The sequence below is a fragment of the Zootermopsis nevadensis genome, unplaced genomic scaffold (assembly GCF_977971745.1).
Source record: "Zootermopsis nevadensis isolate Lab colony 2312 unplaced genomic scaffold, Znev_1.0 Znev_ptg000013l, whole genome shotgun sequence".
NCBI lineage: Eukaryota > Metazoa > Arthropoda > Insecta > Blattodea > Termopsidae > Zootermopsis > Zootermopsis nevadensis.
In genome coordinates, this window is record NW_028259145.1 from 12,304,252 (window position 1) to 12,319,536 (window position 15,285).

The window sequence follows — 15,285 nt, forward strand, 5'->3', positions numbered from 1 at the left end:
TGTGACTAATTTTAGTTTTATGCAGAATTACATTGTCATATTGTTTCTTCATAACATAAAATAAATAAAAATTATGATTTAATCAGACGTTACATTTTAAGGTAAGAAACAGAGAAAGTGTTTTAACAGTGTAAAGTTGTGGTATGCGTGCCATGTAGACAGTAGACCCGATACATCCTGCCATATGTTTACTAGTGGTGGCATTCCGAGTCGGGGATAATTAATTGTGCAGAACCAGTGTGTCAAGTACAGTAAAGTTGGAGATCCATCACCATCTATTACTAAACACATACATCCCCTTAATTGTTTTATTTATGAACTTACTCCAGATAAGTGTAATTCCCCTGTATATGCGTAAGTATTTCCATAGTTATTCAAGTTCGCATTGTTCTTAACGTAATTTTGTCGTTATATCGCATACTTATAAAAGCATAGAATGGTAAAATTTCTAAACAAGTGCAGTTGTAAAACACGATGTTTTAGCAACTTACAGTGCCTAATTTTCTTCAAACGTTTCGTGATCCCTCGACTGGGATAACTTTGAGAAAATCTTCTACATTCTAATAATAATAAAAATAAATTTAGTTGTAGTTTTTCAGCATTGATGTTCATGGCAACATTTTAGGGCTCTTGGGGGAACACTTGTGTTTGAGTTCTTCCATGTCTCACTATAGATTAGAGTATGATTTAAATTTTTAAAATTGTGGGCCAAAGGTTCATCGAGAAGGCTCTACTTTTAACCAATGTAGTCACTCCACATTGCCTGTACACACCGCGAACCAAAGTTATTCACAAATTAGTGTTTCCTGAAATAAATAGAACGACAAAATGTAAATAAAATTTATAATTTTCATTAAATTGTTGATAAAATTGATAAAAATATCAGCATTGTTTGACTTTTTAAACTGTGTAGCTTATTAAGCACCACGCCATTAAGTCGCTATAGCCCCATTTATTCTTGATCTCGACGCCAGATGAGGTGAGTGGTCAGCTTTACACTCTGTCTGCTTTATCCCAGGGCAAGGAGCGTCCGACATTCGTTGGATAGGGTGGACGCTGTAGCTACAAGAAAAATCTTTTGTCCCAGACGGAAATCAAACCCCTGTCGTCCAGCTTGCAACCTATCTGACAGCTTCTCGGATCCACTGTACAAGCTTGTATCAACTGCAAATGAATGATGCTGTTACATTTCTGTGAATAACTTCCTGTACTAAATTTTCAGATTAAGAAAAAGCCTCCTCTACAATGGGTACCGGGGTCCTTTCCCGGGGTAAAGCTGGCCGGGGCGTGATGCTGACCACTCACCCCCATCTAGTGCCGAGGTCAAGGAAGAGAGGAGCTATACCTCCACTCACCCCAAACGCCTACGTGGCATATAGTGGGACAAACTTTACTTTACTTATAGGCTTAGTCACATAAATTCCCACCGTAAACAAGTCAGTGATGTTTTTACATCTAAACAGTGTTTCTTATGGAATATGAATATCTCTATATGAAAAGTCTTGTCCAATGATAGTTATGGTCGTCAGAACGAAAGCTAAATGTGCCGTATTCTTTTAATCCCCTAAAAATTATCACCATAAAATTGCATGTATTTATTCTTCGACAACATAAAATGTAAAGTACCTTGCATTAAGAATCGTTGTGCTCGTTCTATCTCAAGAGCAGCTAGAAATTTAACCAAACTGATCTTTCATCACGGAATGTGTATGGATCTTTCCGTGATGAAGGGGATCTTGTAAGAAAAGTAATAATAAAATGAGAGTATTGTTCTTTTACTCAGACTTATTATTTTACAATACAGTTTCAAGTTCTTAAACCATAATTTAAATGTCACCGTTTTCACCTACTGGCATTAAAGAATGAAGAATGCCATTTTGAAAAAGCCGCTGGCTCTGTCGAGAGAAACAGTTGACATTGCAACCCGCGTCACGTTTTCAGTTCTCGTATGTAGGTTACTCAAACATCAAGGAGACCCACATCATCACCAAATTAGGAACAAAGTATCTTCCGACTTGAAGAGAGCCGCTTAGATGATGTCACAAACTTTCTTGTGCCCTTATATTACCTCCTCGTAGAAGCATTGTCTGATGTTATGCTCTTTTCTGTATGTATCATTGTGTATAATGTGCCATTTAGGAAAGTCCGTTCTGGCTTTGGTAACACAAGGGTTCCTTTACAATGGTTCTTAGTTCAACGCTGCTGTACGATAATTTTGGCCAGTTCAAAGTTTTAAGTTCTGTTTTTAAAATTTAAGATAAACAGTCATACGTAACACTACAATTTCATCATCATTATTGGCTCTACAGCCCTGTGTGGCCCCCTGCTTTTTCAAAAGCTTCTTCCATTCTTCCTCATTCATAGACAATCTGTTTGCCAGTCCGCCGTGAATGAGTCCATCCGGCAGTTGCTTTTTACAGGGTGGAGTTGTCAGCCCCGCGCCCAACCCCCAACCTGGAGGACCAGACCTCCATATTTACGGCCCCTGGAGATAAGGTGGCCCAGCTATACCCCCAGGCACTGGATAGCTCGGGTACCTCGGGGGTGGCAGTCCCCGTACCCACTGATGTGGGTCCTTGAGGGGACACTGCAATTTACTCTAATTATCTATATAAATACCTAAGGCGAAAATATGTATTGAACGGTTTTAATTAAGATAAATTTTAAATTGAAGCGGACAATGTTTTTCACGGAGTTTGTAGTAAAATGCACGCACCACGTCGAATTTCTACCTTCGGCTCAGGGCGGTTTTATGGTTTTCCTCAGTCCCTCAAGAATAATTCGGAATTCTAGGCCCGTCTTTAAATATTTCATGATTGCTTCCTTTCAGATCTTTACTATTCACAATAATATTTCCATCTTATTTCAAGCTATATACCCTATCTTCTGGGTTGTAGCGCCGTGTAGCTTGGTAGAAGTTTACCAACGACTCTACAGCACAGAAGACAGCCATCTTCGGACTCACCGCTGTGAAAACCACAAATCCTACTCTGATTATCTGGGCTTTGACGCCGCATTGTCTTGTAGGTGGTTACGAGAGCTCTGGAGGAACATGTTGCCTTCAACTTGAGCCACTTATGTCTTGAAGAGGCTGTAGGATCCTCCATAACCAACTACAAGACTATATGGCGTCATAGCCCAGAAGGACACAGTCCAAATGTTATCGCTGTGAATTTCTCTTGGTGGTTTAGTATAAATACGTAATTAGGCCTACATTTTCCACTGCCTTGTCCATGGTTTTTGCGTATATTTTTTTACACTCGGAGTGTTTATAGACAGGCAATGTCAAAACATATCAGCTTCATACGAGAATGATGTGTTTGATCTGGAGAGAAATTGTCATTCAAGAAATAATAAATACGTAGGCTTGAGGTCGGGAACCGACTGCATGTGGCTCTCGCAAACGTTTTATGCGGCCTGTGACATGATATGGGAATTTGTCAAAGCGAGAAGGGGAACAATTACTAAAAAATAATAAAAAGGAACAAATGAACATTCTATTGTAACGTTAAAATTGCGCAAAGGTACATTGTCCAGTTATCCAAGTTATATGGGATTTAAAAAAAGTTACGTGAAAATTGCTGTAGCATTAATAACTGGATGTTTTATGCAGAAACAATGACTGAAAATTGAAACTGTTTGAAAGCTAACAAGCATTGTTTTACAATAAACTCGGTTGCATGGAAAAATAAAGCTTTAGTTTTCGTGTGAATATCAGACAAGTTTCGCTACTGTCCACAACATTATTTAATGTTTTCTGCTCCCCTTGACAAAGATATGATTTACCGATGCAGCCTGCTTGAATTAAAATGTTGCCGACCCATGGCTAATATAGGCTCTTCTGAAGGGATACGTTTAGATACTAGGCTTAGATGGCTGCTCATTGTAGATTAATTTGTTTTATGACTGATTTATTGTTTATAAAAGCTACGTATTTTGAAAATTCGGACACAGTTTTTAAAACTCCATTAGGATTTGAGGTTGTCACGACGGTGAGTAAGAAGACAGCCATTTTCTTTTCTAAAACACCTCTTACATTTTGTAGATTAATTTGTTTTATGACTGATTTATTGTTTATAAAAGCTACGTATTTTGAAAATTCGGACACAGTTTTTAAAACTCCATTAGGATTTGAGGTTGTCACGACGGTGAGTAAGAAGACAGCCATTTTATTTTCTAAAACACCTCTTACATTTTTAACCAAAAACATGTTTCAAAACAAGTAGACATAATTTGATAAGTTGCTCCATCATATTCGAGTAATATTTGGTCTACATTTTATTCGTCTGAACTGCAGAGAACGAACCTTCTTCTGTAGATTAGAATGTGATTATGGCTTAAATATGAAGGTTAATAATTATTAGGCTTTCCTGCTCTTTCAAACTAAAACTGCTGCCTCTCCTTATCTCTCACTTCAAACACAGTATCCTTCATACATTAGTATGTTTTGCTTCACAGTCAGTTTATATATTATAACTACTTGTATACATTAATTTGCTCTGTCTTACTTTATAAAAGGTGCTTGTCAAAAATTATTTACAGTCTGCCACAGTAGAGGCAAGAAAGCGTTCCTATAACTGAGGTGAGAGGCATTCTATAGCCGAGAAAATGACAAGAGGGTGATTTAAACATGTAAATTATTCACTGTCTCAGTTTCACACCATTATTGTATCTTCCTTTCATAAACCACCTTCGCGGTATTCTTTCGAATATCCGAGTCGTGGGCCGCCGATCTGGACTATACCCGCAGGCGCTAAGAACGCATTTTCTTAGAAGGAGAATTATGACCCCCCCCCCCTTCCTTTATCTCCACAAGCTAAATAGTTCCTGACACTCGCGTTTAAGATGGAAAGAAATATTGAATTTCCAATGGATGGTAACGGGGGGGGGGGGGGGGTGATCTAGACGGTTTACGATCTGTAATGAGAGAGATATTTTGTACCCCTTAAGGGGGTAGGGTGGGCTGCATCCAGTCGAGATGAATCTGACACGGTGGCCCCTGTAATTTGGATGTTTGACCGCATATTGTTTCTGTCTTGTCTGCTCAACGGACGTGGGGCGTATGTACTGAATTAGATGATTCACGTTTCGAATACAAAGAAGGCACTTACAGTCTGTCTGGAGGAAGAGATTATATATCGGACCAGCATTATTTTATACCTGTATTGTTTCTTTACTCATGGAGATGGTGGTTACATTACGTGATTTGGAGTTCTATGATACTGAGACCCAGGTAAGAGGTAATTATAGTTTGTGTCGGTATTTATCGAAGCGCGTAACAGAAGCCAGTCTTTTACTTGGGCTACAATGCTTCTGGTGACAGTGTGAATAAACACCTACTGGTTGCGTTAGTTATCCTACGGATTATTCGGAAAATAATTACCAAATCTGCAGTGTTTATTTTCCCTGATTAAAACATATTTTAAAGTTCTTTACATTTCGGAAACATAATTTAAAGTTTCCTGAGAAGCTTGTCGTAGTAATTCTTCAGGAGGGTGGTAATCATACCTGTATGGTTCTGAGAGACAAAACTGAAAAACGAAAGTGCCCAATGTGTGACGAGGAAGAAGATTAACACGTGGAATGAAATTTATATTAATAAGGAATGGGATATGATAAGATTGCAAATATGAGAAACAAATAATCACTGAAGAAGATGAGAAATTTTTGTTTAAAATATGTGAGAAAATAAAGAGAGCGAAAGATAAAGTTTTAGATGCAGAGAGAAAAGAAATTAAAGGAGGAATGGTTGAAAGTTTTAATTGCTTTTCATGTGTTTATTTTGTTAAATTGTTTATTAAGTAGTTAATATATAGAAGATGTGGTCACTTTTTAGCGTATGTTAATGTACATAACAAGCAAGTAAATAGAAATAAACTCACATTTATGCTTATTTTCAAGGTACTTAGTGACTGTTTTTACATTAAGTTGCATGTCCCTGTAATATATTTAACTTTTTCCAATCATAGTTGTAATGTGATTATTGTGTTTGAACAAAGTAAGATAGTCGCTGCTATTAAGTGATTAGTTCTGATTTCTGAAACCGAACGCCAAATTCTACTGCACAGCAGTAGGACGTGCTTAATGATAGAGGGCTCAAGGTAAAGTTTGTTACTGGACGACAGCTGGAGCGTATTTTGCTTTACCTATCTCTAGAGCAGGTTATTTTATGACGCTGCCTAGAGCGCAGATGTTATTTACCGTTAAATTGGGTGGGAGGATGAATATGTGTGGTGAATTGGAAAGGCTGAGAAGGAAGTGACAGTGACCTATTTCAAGTCAAAACCCGTCATTTTTCTTGATGAACCGAAGAAAACGAAAACGTCTAAGCTGAATAGCTGCTGCTCTGAGTACGATTCGAATCGGATACTTCCATTAACAAGTCACCCGTGAAGCGTAACCGCTGTTTCAACATGGTAAGTGCAAGGAGATTTCCGTCGTATTAAATTGTTTCAAAGTCACCGGTAGCCTTTTGTTACCCGTTTTATAATTTAAAATAGTCCTATCTGCGGAAAATTTATAATTTTTATTTTTTTTTGTACTTTGTTATTTGACGTGGTAATATAAACTTCTTAACGTATCGTTACTACAATTAATGCGCCATCACTATCGATTTTCAAATTAGTTTTAGAATATTCCATTGAGAAGGTCCAAGACAATTAAAAGCGATTGGAATTTAACAGAATAGAATACATCAGAGTCTCTCTTTGCTGATGCTGTTACGTTATTGGACTAAAACATTAATACCACAAAGAAAAGCACAAAAATCTAGGCCTATAAATGTAGCTAGAAAAAAAATATGCCTGTTATAGGCCTCTGTTTTTGTCTCGTTACTACAGTGCTGAAGAAAATAATGTTATTAGGATGGCTGGTACAAATTAAAAAACTAAATAATTCATCTTCAAAACAATTGAGGTATCACATATGATAGATCGTTAAGGGATTTAACGACGTGATATTATTTGTAAACATTATATTACACTAATGTTTTTCGTAATTTTATCTGCTATTCACACAACAGGATGCGACATCAAAGACAAACATCGTTGTTAAATCCTTCGAAAATGTAGCAGAATTGCACAAGTTGATTGTTAACAGAAATAAATAAAATTACGTGCGCGAATGACTTAAAAGCAGATTAAATTCGGGAAATGCTTTCCGCCATACATTTCACATTCTTTCACTGTTTCGTATCTAAATATGCAAGAGTACAATGTTATCTACATTTTCGTGTATTGTTGAGAAATTTTATATTTTATTCTCTAAACAACGTAGATTGAAGATGTTTGGGAACACAGTGTAGAGGAAATTATGTTGAACTAGGAGACAGAGAAACACATGAATAGATAAAATTACACAACGAGAAGCCTTATAGTTTGCAGGCTTTTCACCAAGTCTTATTAGAATCCTGAAATCAAGGACGGTAAGACAAATGAGGCATGCGACTCGTTAATCGGGTAGACACACTCGAACTGCATTTTATGTAAGAATTTGGGAATATTTATTAAGTTCCGGCCTATTTAATTACATTTTGTACCCTGACCGAGGAATTGTTATGTATCCCATTGTTGGGGTGGAAAGCTTCATAAAATAGACAAGAATTAAACGAGTGATCGACCACAAACTGTCCAACTATTGGACACGGAAACTGATGAAATGTCGCTGTCTTTCAGGAACTAATTTTCTATGGTTTAGGTATGATTTCATTACGCTCATTGAGGTGAACAGAAAAGCTGTATTGCCTTGAAACTCTAATTTAACGTAGCTACACGTGTAAGATGTATTTTATTGGTGACTCCTCAGCGACAGTTTCTAATACAAAGACCTATACTGAAAGATTATTTAGGCCGATACATGTATGATGTCTTGTTTTTAATTAAAACTTTACTGAAAATTAATTTTACGAGACTTCGGTTGTGCAATGATATCATGTTCTAAGAACAAGTAGTTTTAAAATGAACTGTGTGTCCGTGACGTTAATTTCCGTCTAATGTGCTTTGTCATGATTGTTTGAAGTTAACTGTGTTTACATATGTGTTTTATACACACAGCGAGTCTCAATATAACTTGGTAGAAACATCTGCGTATGAAAATGTTATTGATTGAGAAATGATGTATGTTATAAAGGATTAGTCTCATCCCTGTCTTGTACATTCGCAATCATTTATCTTGTACACCTTGCCTGGGGCAAACAGAATCAAATTTTAATCTGATGTGGTATGGATGACATAAACATGTTATAAGCCCACTATGAACATACATTGCCCTTGAATAATACATAACCAAGCTATTTGACTACTAGCAGATTAGTGTAAATATGTATAAATTTATCTGCTTTGATATTTTTTTATATTCCTTGATTACCGTCGACCGGACGTCACAGTTCAGAGGCTAGTAATCCTTTTTCTTCTTTGGAATATCCCGGGTTCAAATTCCGGCCCAAAGACCAGCCATATAAATTGAGGTTTTTCATGATTTTCCTTGGTCTCTGCAAACAGCTGCTCTGTATGGCACCTTAATAGACCAGAGCCGCTTCCTTACATATCCTTTCCACTTCATTATTCACTGATCGTCCTATGATTCGCCGCTGTAAAGTATGAGCAGATGACAGCATAGTTAAATGGGCCATAAATAAGTAGATAAATGAATTTGCGTCTGTCAAAATCACAGCCAGTTTGAACGTTAAGACTGCATTTGGACTTACCAATGAAGGAGGATATTCTCAAGTTATTATACCTAGGAATAGGGATGTCTGGCTGTAGATGACACAGTTTTGAGTTTTGGCTTTTTGCAGCTGGTACATAAATGAGAACATCATTGGCATGTACCATTCTTAGACTGCATTATAGTTACAAAGAAAACATACTTTGAATGACGTATCCAAGCAATATACTTTAAGTTTGCAGAAAGGTTTACAACAAAATTTATATTAAAACCGAAGTTCAGTTAAAAAACACATTTTCCACAGAACAGACTTGGTCGCAGGATTGTTTTATAACCTAACACTTACATTTTATATGATTTACGTACTTCATGGAACAAGACTTGCTGAGAAGCTAATTGCCGCTCAGTTGGTCAAGAAATTCCCCACCTTCTTTGCAACCCAGTGTTCATTACCGTGTTTATAAAATCCCACCGCTGTATCCTATCGTGGGCTTAATGAATCTGGTCTGTTACCGTGTTCTTCTAATGTAGGGCACATTTTACTGGTGCCCTTCCATCTACGTTTAGAGCTACGAAATGATCTCTTCCACTTATATTGCTTCATTACAAATTTGAACGCATTTTCCATTTGACCCATACATGCTACGTGTACTACTTATCGTATCCTCTTTGATTTGGTGACCCTAATAATATTTAATGTATAGTTAAAATGAAGAAGCTTGCATGAAATCAGAACGGTGTTGTAACATTTTTGTTTAATAATGGAGTTGACTTAACCCAACATTTTCATAATTTGGGGATGATTCTTTCCAACCTGTACTATGGTCAAAAGTGTTACTAAGATTGATTTATTCAAATTATTCCCTGACACGCAGCCAGGTCAATAGCTCTTTTGATTCGTTTGCAAGGAGTTGCAGACTTGAATCTCGGCAAAGAGACCAGCTATCCTGACTGTACTGTTTCGTTGTTTTCTCCACCCCCCCCCCCCTTCTGTAAAATCATGGTATAGTAAAACAGTAAGTATGTATCGAATACGAAAGAAGCTGGAAGACAGTTTGACCTAATATAAGTATTTTCTGTAATTGTGTGGTCTGATAAGCACATCACGCTTGCTTTAGGGAACCATTTTCTATGTAGCACTTAAAATTTCTCGTTTCGGTACCCAGTAATAAAGAGAGTTGTATGCTATAGCACCCGATGAAGGAATGTAAAGTTTTATGTTAAATTTATCGGATATTCAATTGCTAATTACCTTTTACTTGCTTATATCTTGACTATCTGTTCATGAGACGTTGTTTGACAACATGTTACCAAAGCGTATAAATTATGTGCATTTTCAACTTTGTGGAAGTTAACATTATTGGCTGTGGCAGAATCCTGGAACCAGAAATTAAGGCTTGACACGTTTACGAAAATTTGTTGAATTCTATAGTCAGGAGCTCAGCAAGGAAATAATTTAAATGGTAAGTTGGACAAATCAATTAGTACCTTGTATATGTTCGTAGGTAATTTTATAAAACTGTATTAAGGGCAGTTTTTGTGTGATATTGAGTCAGGTTTAAAAGCGATCTTGGATTATAACTTTAATGATAATAATCGTGCCTGATAATATCTGTAACATTACCATATTTAGCGTGCATAGCTACACTGGCCATCTGTTACTGTCGTCAAACTGAGAAGTGATGTTTGATTTCTGGTTGGTGTCATGTTACTTTTTGTATTGCTAAAAAATTACCATAATAAAATTGTATATTATTCAAAGGTCTGTCACCATATAACATTTCAGAGTCTTATACTGAATGACGTTAATGTTGCTTCTATTTTAGAAATTCACACGGCCGACATGGTCTTGCAGATGATAGATAGGTGCATAAGAAATATGAAACTGATGTACAAACGGCATTTCGATTAATTGGCCCTGAAATTTGTAGGTGAAAAACAAATATATATATATATATATATATATATATATATACATATACACACGGACATAAACAAGCCTCGAAAGGTGTCCTCGCAAATATAAAAGATATTCTTTGCGCCACTTAACGTTACCTGGAAGTTAACAAATCAAAGCAAGTGGCTTACGTCATCATGCATGCACACGCGAATATATATCATGTCTTCAGGATTATCTCACCTCCTTACTTTGCGTATCCGTCACGCTGGTAACACTCATTAAATTATACGGTTTTCGTCTGGCCTCAAATTGTAAAACGTCCAAAATAAATTTCATCAAAATCCGTCCAGCCATTTTCAAGTACATGAACACAAATGAACATCACCTGAGATGACGTCATCAACATGTTAAGTAATGCTAAGCTTTGAATAGGCTTCTTTTTAGAACCACATTTCTTCATCTTCTGGTATCGATGTCTCATAAAGTACACAAGCTACAGCCTTGAAATTTTCACCACTGCTTAATGGAAATGTGATAATAAATCACATACAGATTTTGACAGTAGTTACCACAAGAGTCTGCCTAAGGATAAATGCTTTTTATCAAATGTTTAAAAATTAAACAGAATGCTTAAAAAAACAGTAAAATATACTATGCAAATTACATTTGCTGTATTAATATAGTATGTGTGACAGAATATTCAAATATTTATCTCTCCCAGTTTCTTCAGAGTGTGTTCCTAAAAGGAGCTAAATTTAACATTATTAACACAGTGTTATGTGCTGCCTATTGTCTACTGGCAGAATAGTTGTCCTAATTTATGATCGGTAAATCACACTTAGTAAACGATAAAATATGGAAAAGATCCAGCCGGCCATTTAAGTCTCAGATGTATGAATAAGAAAAAAGTTTAGAACCGTATTTTACACATTGTTCTCTAGACAGCGCAACCGTGAAGCAAGCTTATGCCGTATGTGTTCGCCCGACTTCCCGGGAGGAGCGTTCAACTCTCCTGCCTGAGTCACGGCTCGCAAAATAAGTTAAATTCTTGCTTCACACAATCACCACAATATCGGGGTCTATAGAGCCGTGGTTCTTTAATATTATGAATCTGCAACCCGCTTCTTAGAGGGAAGTAAGGATACAATATCACTGTTTCGGTAGGTACATCTTCCTGTGTCCTGTGGAAGTCATTGCTTGAGTGTGTGTGCCTTCTTATAATTTGGATAGAAATAACAAAACGGAGTTAAAGAAGTCTTATGCTGTGACAGGTTTTTTGAAATGAGTAAGCAAAATCATTGATTCGGATAACATGTTATAAAATAAATTTTCCGTACCTTCGGTTGAAAAATTAACAGGATGATGAATTACGTGTGATGACGTCAATCAGTGCATGAATATGCAAACTATGTGTTATGTTATACTTTTTATCGTCTTGATTGTACATGACGCCATGTGTCTTGTTGCAGTGGTGCATACCACTTCCATTTCATTCTCCTTGTTATCATCATCATCATAATAATATTTGGCTCGCTTGCCCAAGGACTCCTACTAAATGTCAAAATAGATTAAGACACCTCCTATGTGCGAGGATTCGAAGGACCTTCAAGGACTGTAGAGTCACGCAGAGAGATAATAATATTTGGCAAAGAATACAAATCATAAAGCCGCTCACTATGTAATTTTTGCACATTTCTTGTTACTTCCACTGACTTAGATCTAGATATGCTACCCACAGCACCGTGTTCTCATTCAATACGTTATTCCTTTGATGTGAGAGACTACATTTCACATCCACACAAAGCAACAGGTAGAATTATAGCTTTTACTTTACAACAAGGAATTGAACCTGGTTGAAGCTGTGATGCAGCTAGAAGGCTGGGTATCTTTTATGTGTTGTTCATTACTGTCATGTCACGGGATTTTAACCTAAGGACTCCACTTTTACATTAAATTAGAGAAAGGATAACAATATAATTATGGGAGATGCAGGTGACATTTAGGCCTACTGGTTTCCGAGAAACCCGATGAGTCATGACCACAGGAGTTACTTTAAACTGTCATATTAAGTACAACAAAAGTGGTAGCATTAGCACACTGTGGTTTCTCATCACTTGACACTGAGCTAGTCATTCTGCCCGTAATGTAGGCAACACAAACAACATCAGCAAAATGAATATGATACAATGGCTCAATTAACAGGAACAGTATTTATTTAGGTGAAACATTCCTAAGATTTTAAACAAGCGCAAGGTTGTGGGTCTTATCCGACTAAACAACAAAGCAAATGACAATAAAAAACTGGATTTAATTTGAGTTCTCCGTGGGAAGTACATCAGGCATCTATGCGATACGAAAATGCATCCGGATTCCGGGTAAAATGAGTTCGAGACGATATTGGCTTAGAACAATAATGTGATAATATTCAGGCAATAATGACGTTCTCCCAGTCCAAAGTTCTTATTGTACGTGTGTGTGTGTGTTTTTCTTTCTTTCTTTCTTTCTTTCTTTCTTTCTTTCTTTCTTTCTTTCTTTCTTTCCCAGATTGTCTCACTCACCTTAGCCGGCTCAGAATTAGCTTTGAGACAACGTACCCTTTCATCCATGCCCGACCGGGTTTCGAAAACTCGAACCCAATACACGGGCAGCCTTAAATAAAGTAAGCCCCAAACTGCACTGTCATGTGTATCACTACTTCAGTAATGCATGAATGGATGAAAGGAGCTTTCCTAGCCGAAGGTCTCTGGTTCAAGGCCGGCCGGTTGCCGTGCGGTTTTTCTTAACCCCTTGACTCACGTCTATTAAAGTCAAATTTTACTTTTGTGGAGTGCACCCCGTGTCTTGCTGGTTGGAATCCGACGAAGTCCTGCGACGTCTTCCCGTTCCCTGTCATACGAACGTCTACGACCAAATCTTCTTAATTATATGGCAAGGCGACGTGCAGCGAGTCTCCCTTCGGGGTCATTGCCAAGGCACTTGCCGTTATGAGAGGTGATTATGTGCAGAGCACTTGAAAGGACGTCGGAGGTTGTGTTTTGTGCTGTTTTAAGGCACAGTTTTGGAATTCGTCTAGAGAAACTTAAACACAGAAAACGTCGTAGGACAAACATTGTCTTAGCCTGGAATCTCTCACAGATGATTCACCGTTGTCCATCTCGGTATAAAAATGAGGAAATATAACGTCACCCTGAGTATCAGTTTTATTTATTTATACTTTATTTAACGAATCAGCCAGTAACTCTGACTTTTTGCATCCAGTAATTGGGTGATTAATGAACAATAAATTGGAAAGGAATCGATTGTGGTGTAATTTGACATACTATTTCAGTATTTGAATGGAGGGACTGAGGAAATTCATCAGTCATGAACCAATATTGGGACCAAGAATAGAACCTGGGACATCCCGATTATGAAACAGGAAGGAGTCATTCGTCTGTTGCGTTTGGCCTCGGATTGTCAAAAAAATTATATAACGATTGGAATTTATAAGCATTTTTCTGTTGTAAATTTATCGTTTCGATAAATAGGTTAGTCTGTAAGCTAAAGCCCACAGAGTCGTATGATTTCGAGGACCGGATAAAGCTGGCTGTCGATTTGGCTGCACTACAATAGACAGCAGCCCCTCATGTCGCATCGCGGTGCCATTTAGATAACCGCCGAAGTCTTTTCCCACGATCCGCCCTCACTTAACTCTATAGCACTGGGTGTTGGCACGGGAACCTAATTCATTACCCACATCGATTCGTACTTTTAAATCAGAGTCAGTACTCCCTGAGATTTACCAACATAGACTAACTCTATTACGTGAAATTATTCTTTTGGATTTGCCCACTGTCTGAATGTACTACGACGATTTGGAAGCTGAATTCTGTTTCCGTCTTCAGGTTAAAAATGAGGAATGAGGACAGAAAGCCTATATGTTCGGCGCCCTTTTTTAAGCTAGTATCAGAATGATTGACTAATTGCTGTATATAATACTGTAAGGAAAATGTGTTTGTGTCTGGGAATAATTTTTTTCCTGTGATATTCAAAAATACAAATCGAATGATTTATGTCGGGAAAGAAATCTTGATAAGAAATATAAGCATTTGTCGAATTTCTCGACAGTTACACGTCGGGCTCTGTGATGGACTTGTTAATGAGGAAACGAGGAGGGAAAGATAATTGAAGTGTATTTTACTCGGTAAAAGTGTATGTACACATATATAATAGTTGCTCAAATGTACAACAAATGCATGTTGTTTATAGTGTACAAAACGTCTTTCTTATCTAGAAGAAGTACTGTTATACAGGAAACCGTCGGAAACCGTGTAAATTCCAGATCTTTCGGAATCTGTTACAGACAAGTTTACTGAAAGTGAAATGTACGTTTAGTGAAGAGAAGAGACCTCGTTACAAATTAGTTGTGTTCATTATGACATTGACGACAGGGGTGAAGGTCGGCAGGCCATATGTTGTGACGGTGGTGGTTGTCCGGCCCAGGACCGAAGCGTGGGGCCTTGATTAACCTACGCAGTGAAAGTGGGACCTGAATCTTGGCTTGACTTGCTGGACATCGCGACAAATACTGGTTGCGTCAAGTTGTGCCAAATAATCAGTCCTATAACATGAAATACAATAACCACACATGTGAACATCCGGATTAATCCTGACAGACATTGTTATAGTTTTCTCCAGTTCCTTTGGTCGAATTAACTAATAGTAACTTACAATAAGCCAAC